This window comes from Microtus pennsylvanicus, chromosome 10, assembly GCF_037038515.1.
Source record: "Microtus pennsylvanicus isolate mMicPen1 chromosome 10, mMicPen1.hap1, whole genome shotgun sequence".
Lineage (NCBI taxonomy): Eukaryota > Metazoa > Chordata > Mammalia > Rodentia > Cricetidae > Microtus > Microtus pennsylvanicus.
The window spans coordinates 50,038,617-50,046,974 of NC_134588.1; positions in this window are offsets into that span (position 1 = coordinate 50,038,617).

Sequence of the window (8,358 nt, forward strand, 5' to 3'; positions counted from 1 at the left end):
TCGCACATCCCTTCCTGGCTCAGTCTCTAGGATACCAGCTGCCACCCCCTGGCCTTGGCAGAGATCCCACCCCCATCCTCTCTTACACAGTATGGAATTTTAAATGTATCCGAGCCCCTAGGATTTACTAATCTCTATCACTCTGGGGAAATTTGCTTTCAATGCAATCCAGTCTCTCACATTCCCACGTCCCAAGAAGCTGCTCTTTGCCTGATGGAACGATTTGTTGCTGCTTACTGGGAGTCAGCCTGATTTGTTCTCTTCTTCAGAGAATGTTGTCGTCAGGCCTAGGAGTGGAGAGGGCTCGGTGCTCAGAAAGGAGTTTCACCCCCTCCTCTCATGGCCTCTGCCAGGAGTTCTATGTGCCTTAGGCTCGACATAATGGGGAGAGGTGCTGAGAGGGATGGGATATTGGGCTTTGAAGGAACTACCAGCCAGGCTGCCTGGATATCTGAAAATGTTACCTCTACATTTTGAAAATTTGAACGATCCTAGCTTGTTTAGTTAATGCTAGGAAAACAGCATGATCTCAAGGGAGAGAGCGTAGGGGAGACACAGGCAACAGACAGCGGACAGTGGACCAGGCTCTTGGTCACGGAGAACTAAGCCCACTGTTACGGGATCTAGACACACACAGCCAGTTGACATTCAGACGTCTTTGGTGGTTTCTGGGAAGGAACTCCAGTTCCTAAAACGGAAGGAAAAGCCTTCTATGAGAATCAGGTTGGAAGCCCATATTATCCTGGGTCTTTTCTTTCTCCTCCTTTCTCAATCCCCGTCTCCAAGACCCCATTCCCTGTAGGTGATTGTCGTTAGGGACCCACCATTCTGGCCTACCACTTTCCAGCAGTCTTCCCCAAAGCAAGGCAGACTTGTAATGCTACCTTCTCATCCTCACTTTCAAGGCCATCTGGGCTCATAGACAGAGAAGTGGTCAGCTATTTCTCAATCCAGCCACCCAGCCTTTACTACATGACCCTGCCTCTTGGGCCACAGTGACAAACAAACGTGTGTGGCTGGCCACCAGCTGGGCCACTGTAGATCACAGTTGTCTCCAGCAGAAATTAAAGGAGGAGCCTGCCATCCCTCCTTGGAATTTATGACCTAGGGACACAGGACACAGTGCCCAGAAGACTCGCAGCTTGGAGACATCATGAGAGCGTGTTTCCTGTAGTGTTGAGTCAACGGGCCTATAGGAGAAGGGCTGAGTCAGGCCCCTCAACACTCAGCTGTGCAGAGAAGGAGAGCTGCGGGGGCATTTCCAGTTCCTACAGCCAGCTCACCTCGGCCCTGCTGCAGCCCTAGGAACCTTCAGATGCATTCGTCTTCGAGTCTAAAAGAATTTAAAGTTAGCACTGACATTTACAAGCAAAATCTGTAAGGAAGAATCAGTGTTACACCTCTGTTGTGCTTTCGTTTTATGAAAGAAGTTCTTTTCTCCTAATTTTAAGAATGATGTTCAGGTGGGCAGCGGTGGTGGCGCACGCCTTTAATCCCAGCACTCGGGAGGCAGAGGCAGGCGGATCTCTGTGAGTTTGAGGCTAGCCTGGTCTACAAGAGCTAGTTCCAGGACAGGCTTGATACAACAAAATCCTGTCTCAAAAAATCAAAATAAAAAAAGAAAGGAAGGAGGGAAGGAAGGAAGGAAGAAAGAAAAGTACAATGTATAAAGCAAGAATAATTGTCATCGCATCAGCCAGATAGAGCCACTGTCAGCTAATATTTTCCCAGGTTTCTTGTTTTGTTTCAGCAGGGTCTAACTTTGTAGCAAGCCGTCCTGGAACTCACTCAGTACAGGGTCCTGGCTGGCCCTGAACTCCATTCTACGTTAGCCTGAGTGAACCAAGGCACCCAGCCCAGGCGTTTCTTTTGAAAAGAAAAGGGGAGGAGCTAATTTAATAATAGAGAAATACGTGGAATTCTATAACATGTCATTCTTTCTAAAATTTGTTTGTGGTATCTTTACAGATATTTCCAAATCTACATTCTAAGAAAGGGAGTCTTTGTGGTATGAGGGCATTTTCATTTTTCCAGCTCTCCTTCTTGGGCATTTAGATTGTTCCAAATTTTGTTATTACAAAGAGCACAGCACTGAACATCTGTGCATTTGTTATTTTTTAAAGTATATTTCTCATTTTCTTATGTCTCTAAATTCCACTTCCTCCCTATGTGCCACCCTCCCTCCCTTCTTTCTTTTCCTCCTCTCTTCCCTTCCTCAATCCCTTCCTTCCTTTCCATCTTTTCCCCCTTCCTTTTCCCCCCCCCCCACTGGACCCAGGGTTCCCACAAAACTGCAATCCCAGCCCGAATCCTCAAATTCTAACACTATCATTTGATCATTTGGGTTATGGGATTCAACCAGCTTTAGCGACTCCTTCTGGAACCAGGCTTGGAAGTAAGTTTTTATGTTCTTTGGATTTGGTGCCTCAGCATAAGAGCCACTGTATTAAATTTTGAGACCCAGCTGTGGACAAGGTTTGGGGTGTATCCTTTTGGTCAGGGGAGCTTGCATCTGCTGAGCCCTGACTTTGAAGGCACCAAACAGGATTCTGGTGGTGGCGGGGTATATGCCATGGTGTGTGTGGAGATCAGAGGACCACTTTGTGAAGCTGATTCTTTCCTTCCACCTTTATGTGTGTTCCAGGGATCAAACCCAGGTCACCAGGCTTGCATAGAAAGTGCCTTTACCTGTTGAGCCCTCTCGTTGGTCCTGAACAAGACTCTTGTTTATTCTTCATTCAACAGGCCTGTTTGATGCTTTATACTGTGTCTTCAGGGAAACGAGGAAAAGGGAGGCCAGAAAGATGAGTATCCAGTACAATTAATGCAAACAAGAACAGAAACCTACCCTGTCCGATGTCTTTGCCATACATAGCTTAAGGAGTGACGATAAGACCAAGTCAGAACCACTTCAGCAAATCAGAACAAAGGGACGTGTCTAGGCCTCTGGGATGCCAGGTGGGGGCAGTCAGACAAGTTGTGCTCTGCAGAAGGCAGCTGCTCCACTGTCTAGAGGGTAAAACCAACCTTAAACCATTTCCCTGCGTCCTAACTACAGAAGACCCTTGGGAAACCCGAATGTTTGCCAGCCAGGGGTTAAGATCGGGAGGCTATTCCTAAAGAGCTACCAGAAAACTAAAACCAGCAGGTGAACACAGGTTCCTTGATTGAAATAGCAGCTGGAGGGGAGCTGGAGACTTGTAAAGCAGCTGGAAGGGGACCAGGGCATGCAGCTGTCTTAGCTTGTCAGTGCTAGAACACCTAAATCTGGCTCCTGCAGAAAGGAGGTCCAAATTAGCACCATTTCGGAGGCTGAAATCCAAGATCCGGCCGCCAGTTCTGTTTGGCCTCTGGTAAGGGCTTCTTTGGTTACATCACACCATGGTGGATGTGGCAGTGTACCCAAAAATGAGAGACTGCAGAGCCAAACAGGAAGCCGGAAACTATAGAGATGGCCAGTTTTGCTCAAAATACCAAGCCACTCCCACGAGAACCCACTCTGTGAGATATGTGTTAATTCCTTCTGAGTGCAGCACCTCCGATAACCCAAATATTCTCCATTAGACCTCACCTCTTAATGGTCCCGGTGTCTCCCAGCATCGCCACAGCTCGGAGACCAAGTTTCTAACACATGACCCAGCGTAGGGAACCTTCAAACCACTTACAACTATAGCAGATACTTTAGGGCTTACGGCAGCTGTGATGACAACCTGCACGTTCTTGCCCTGGGGAAAAGAGAAGCATCAGAGTAAGCAAATTGTTAGAATAAACATGAATCTCACCAAGGCCAGGCTTAAGGACTTTGGAAGCACTGTTGCCAGGCCTGTGGGTTGCAGAAACTGGGAAGTTTGTGGACAAAGCTTTAGCTGTATCTGGGAAAGATGTACAGAGTTGGCCGGACAACACCCTACACTGTCAATCTGTGAACCCTTCATTCAAACAGACACGTCTGTGTTTCTTCCCTCCCATGTGAGTCCATTTGTGTTGCTTTAATGAGATGCCTGGGGCTAAATGAACTTAAGAAGAAGCTTACTGGCTTCATGATGCTGGTGACTGGAAGATCAGAACAGCAGAGTGTGGTGTCCCGGCAAGGGCTGCTGGCTGCCCATAATGACACAGGGAAAAGGATAGGCGATCCACGGTGTGCAAATGGTGTTAACAATAAGGCAGAACCTCAGTGATCAAGACCCTGCTGTCATGAGAACTGACCCACCCTACGAGACCGAATCCTGCCCTGGGAGGTCACTCCATGACCTAGCTACCTTCCACCAAGCTTGCCTCTCAAAGGCTCCAGGACCTCTGTGATGGAACCACCTTCCCTGTCAGCTCAGCAGGCCTTGGACACACCAGCTAGAATCAGCGAGAGATTCTCCAGAGGTGGTTAACTGAGGAGAGAAGCTGCCCTGAAGGCAGGGAACAGAGTCTTGTGGGCTGGGACCCATAAAGGAGGAAGCTAGCAGAAGGTTGTATTCCTCTCTCTGCTTTCTGCGTGCAGACACAACGTGACTCCCTGGCCACCAAGCCTTTCTTGCCAGGATGTTTTTGTACCCTTGAGCCACGAGCCAGAGTAAACCTTTTCTTCCTTCAGCTGCCTTTGAAATGGGTTTTGTCACAGCAATAAAACAAAGAAAAAATTAAATTAAATTAAACAGCCTCTAAATACTGCTCCATGGTGGGGCAAACTTTCCAGCACATACCTTTGCAGAACATGCAAGCAGTTCTCGAACACACTGGGAACGTGCTGGGAGCTCTCTCTGTCGGGGTTGGGGTCTCCACCCATCTGTGCCTTGTGCTTAGTCCAGAGCTCCCTGTGTGGTGGCCGAAGGCTAGAGAGAGCGCGGCAAAGGACAGTGGGTTCTCATTTTATTTTAGACTCTCCCTAATGTTTAAACAAAATCATACCTCTCAAAACTTCTCATACATAAAACAGGTGACATTGTAGCTTCTATGATTCCAGTTGGGGTCAAAGAGGCTGGCATCCCCTTTTCTTCCGAGTTAAGTACATAGAAATCCCTGGCATAGCTGGAAAATATATTATCTAAGCCAGAGCATCAAGGTCTTAACTCCAGCTCTGCCCCCTTGGAAAGAGAGAGGCTCTTGAGAAGTTGCTTAGTGTCTCACCTGCTGCTTTTTCATCTCTGGTATGAAGACCATAATTCTTGTCGAGAAAACAGATTATTGTGAGCCTGGGGGGCAGCCATGGGACAGAAGGTAGCACTACAATGCCATATAAGAGGGGAAGTGTCCTGTTTTTCTTTTGTTATTGTTGTTGTTTGTTTTTGTGTTTTTGTTTTTTTACTCTTAGTTCTTTGGAGGCCTGCCACCCAGCTCTCAAATAACTCACACAGAGAAGACTTATTCTTTCTTACAAATGCACGGCCTTAGCTTGGCTTGTTTCTCGTGAGTTTTTCTTTTTTTTTCTTTTTTTTTTTGATTTTTTCTTATTTTAATTAAATTTTTTTTATTGATAAAAGGAGAATAAAAAAAAATTTTCCACCTCCTCCGAGTCTCCCATTTCCCTCCCCCTCCTCCCACTCTTCTCTCCCTCCTCCCACCCTTCTCCCTCTCCCCCCACTCCTCTCCCCCTCCCTCTCCAGTCCAAAGAGCAGTCAGGGTTCCCTGCCCAGTGGTAAGTCGTGAGTTTTTCTTAAATCATCCCATCTACCTCTGGGCTTTTATCCTTATTTCTGTATACCTTTCTTTACTTCTTACTCTGGGGCTTGCTGTATAGCTGGGTGGCTGGCCCCTGGAGTCCTCTTCCCCTTCTTTTCTTGCCCCTTCTTCTCCTTTGTAATGGGCTTCTCCTTCTATTTATTCTCTCTGCATGATAGCCCCTCCTATTTCTCTCTCCTGCCTCGCTATTGGCCATTCAACTCTTTATTAGACCAGTCAGGTGTTTTAGACAGCTAAAGCAACCCAGCTTCACAGAGTTAAACAAATGCAAAAGAATGCAACACATCTTTGCATCATTAAACTAATGTTCCACACTCACTCTGCAGCCAAAGATCACCCTTGAATTTCTAATCCTCTTGCTTCTATCTCCCTAGGGCAAGGATTAAAGGCATACACCACCGTTTTCAACTTTAAGCAGTGCTGGACTTGGAACCACCGCTTTCTGCAAGCTAAGCAAGCACTCTACCAACTTAGCTACATCCCCAGCCTGGAAAAGTCCTCTCAATGGTTTATTTGCTTTCCCCTTTCAACGGAGAAGAACAAGCGCTTCCTCCACTTCTCCAAACACACTTTACACAGTGGAAATGCCACTCTCGTCTGTAAGTGGTGTTTGGGGAACTTACTTCCTGTAGTTGTTCGGCCGGTTTACACTTGGCACTGTGTTTTACGTGTACAGAAAACAGCCTGGAATTGGGGCAGCACATTTGTTCCGGTCCGTTCCTGTAGAGGCCCCATCAGCAATGTCAGAAACCTTCCTAGCGCAGGCCATCAGTGTGGGAAGGGTCTCATGGACAGAATTTGACACAGAGCTCCATGTCCATCTCTCAGGGCCAGGGCCGCTGAAGTCGTGCTGCTGATCTGGTGGGTGGCTTATCAAGATTGTGTGCTCTCTGATCTAAATCCAGGCTTGGTTATGGAACTGGCAAAAATGGCTTGAGTAGTATCTCCGTGTTCCCCGATAGGGTCCTGCTGTATGCAAAAGATACAGAGACATGTACGGTGTTGAAATCAGAGGCACGGTTTTCTAGAACTCAACTGTTCTGTGATTTTTATCAGAGGATGGACTCCAGGCAAGAGGACTCAGCAGCTCTTCCTTAGGAGCAAGTTGACCTTTCCAGGGCCAAGGACTTGACTGATTCCTGCAGATAGGGCAGGGGAATTGGGCTTTGAGTCGGGTAATAATTCTGCACAGCTCACAGGCTGGTAGACCTTAGCTCAGGCCTCCTTGACTTTTCCACTCCTTGTGGCATTCCCTTGCTCTCCGTTCACTTGGGCCATTGAGACTCTAGAGCTGTGCAAGCTCATCCCCGGTGACCAGCATCAGCATCTTATTCTGACTGGCAGTGCAGCGAGCAGAAAGAACAGGAGAGGTGGAAAGACTCCGAACCTGGTGTTCCTGGCAGCGAGACTCACTTTTGTTGCCAGAGGGGCACTTGGGGCTTTACTGTTTGGCCTCTTCCCACGGCTCTGATCTGTTCCTTGATGTTCCTCTAAACCTCAGTAATTCCTCTGGCTCAGACATCAAGACTCTGGCACTCTTCCAGGGAGTGATGTGGGAGATGCTTCTTTCCTCTTCTGTGGTCTCCATGCCTGCAGCCCAACCCTTTCTACCTTCATGGTGCCAGAAAGATCCACACAAAGCCCAGAGCTCCCAGTCACACCCATGGTAGGTCTTGGTCTCCTCCAGCTAACGAGTCCCAGTGCAGCATCCTGACCCCGGATTCACACACTTTCAAATGGAAGACCAATAACTCTGTAACGGGCAAAAGATGTGTTTCACGTCTCCATGAGGCTTTAATTCTGGTCCCTGGCGATGCACCAGCAAGAGACCCGTGGGTGGGATAATTGAAATCTCATGATGATTGGTTTTTTCACTCCCTTCCCTACTGGATCTTCTACTAGAGGTAGTTGCTTCCCCTTTTCTCTCCTTTCATTTTCCTTGTTCAACCTCTATTGAGAGAACTAACAGACCACAACAAGAACAAAAGGCCAGCAGTTGTGAGCGTGGGGGATAAGGGCAAGCAAGAGCTCCAGTTCCTGACTTGACCGTACCCCATCCCACAGGGCCATGGAAAACATCCCAAACCTCTACCCTGCCCCACACTCTAACCCTTGTGAGGTCCCTCCAGCACGTGGGGCCCACCCACAGGGGCAGAACAAAGAAAAGCCTTGCCCGTGGGGTGGGAGGGAATGAGGGAGCTGGTTGCCAAGGGAACAGAGAGTAAGAGCCTGAAAGGTTTTCAGCCCTGGAACTGGCCAGCGAGTAGCACAGGCATTCAAATACGCACAGGTGTAATATGGAACAGGGCAGCCATCGTGGATTTGCATGTGTTCCTAGGAAGCTAAAGTCAGGTTCTGGCTGGACTGCAAGTGTAGAGAAGTTTAGTTGTTTCCTCTGCACAGGCAGGAACTTGCCTTGCACTGGGGGGTGGGGTCTGGCTTGCCTCTTGCTTGGGTCATCAATTGAGCTCCAGAGCAAGACTGTTCGGTAAGTTTGGAGAACAGGCACCGCTGTTGATTCGCACCTTCCAACCCAGTCTGAACATCGTGGATTTTAAGCCTAAGATGGACCTGAGGGATTGATGAGGCTCACCCACCCACTCTTCCTTTTCCAGCCAGGTCTCACTATGTAGCCCAGGCTGGCAATCCCCCGGCGGGGATTACAGGCACAAACCACCACACTTG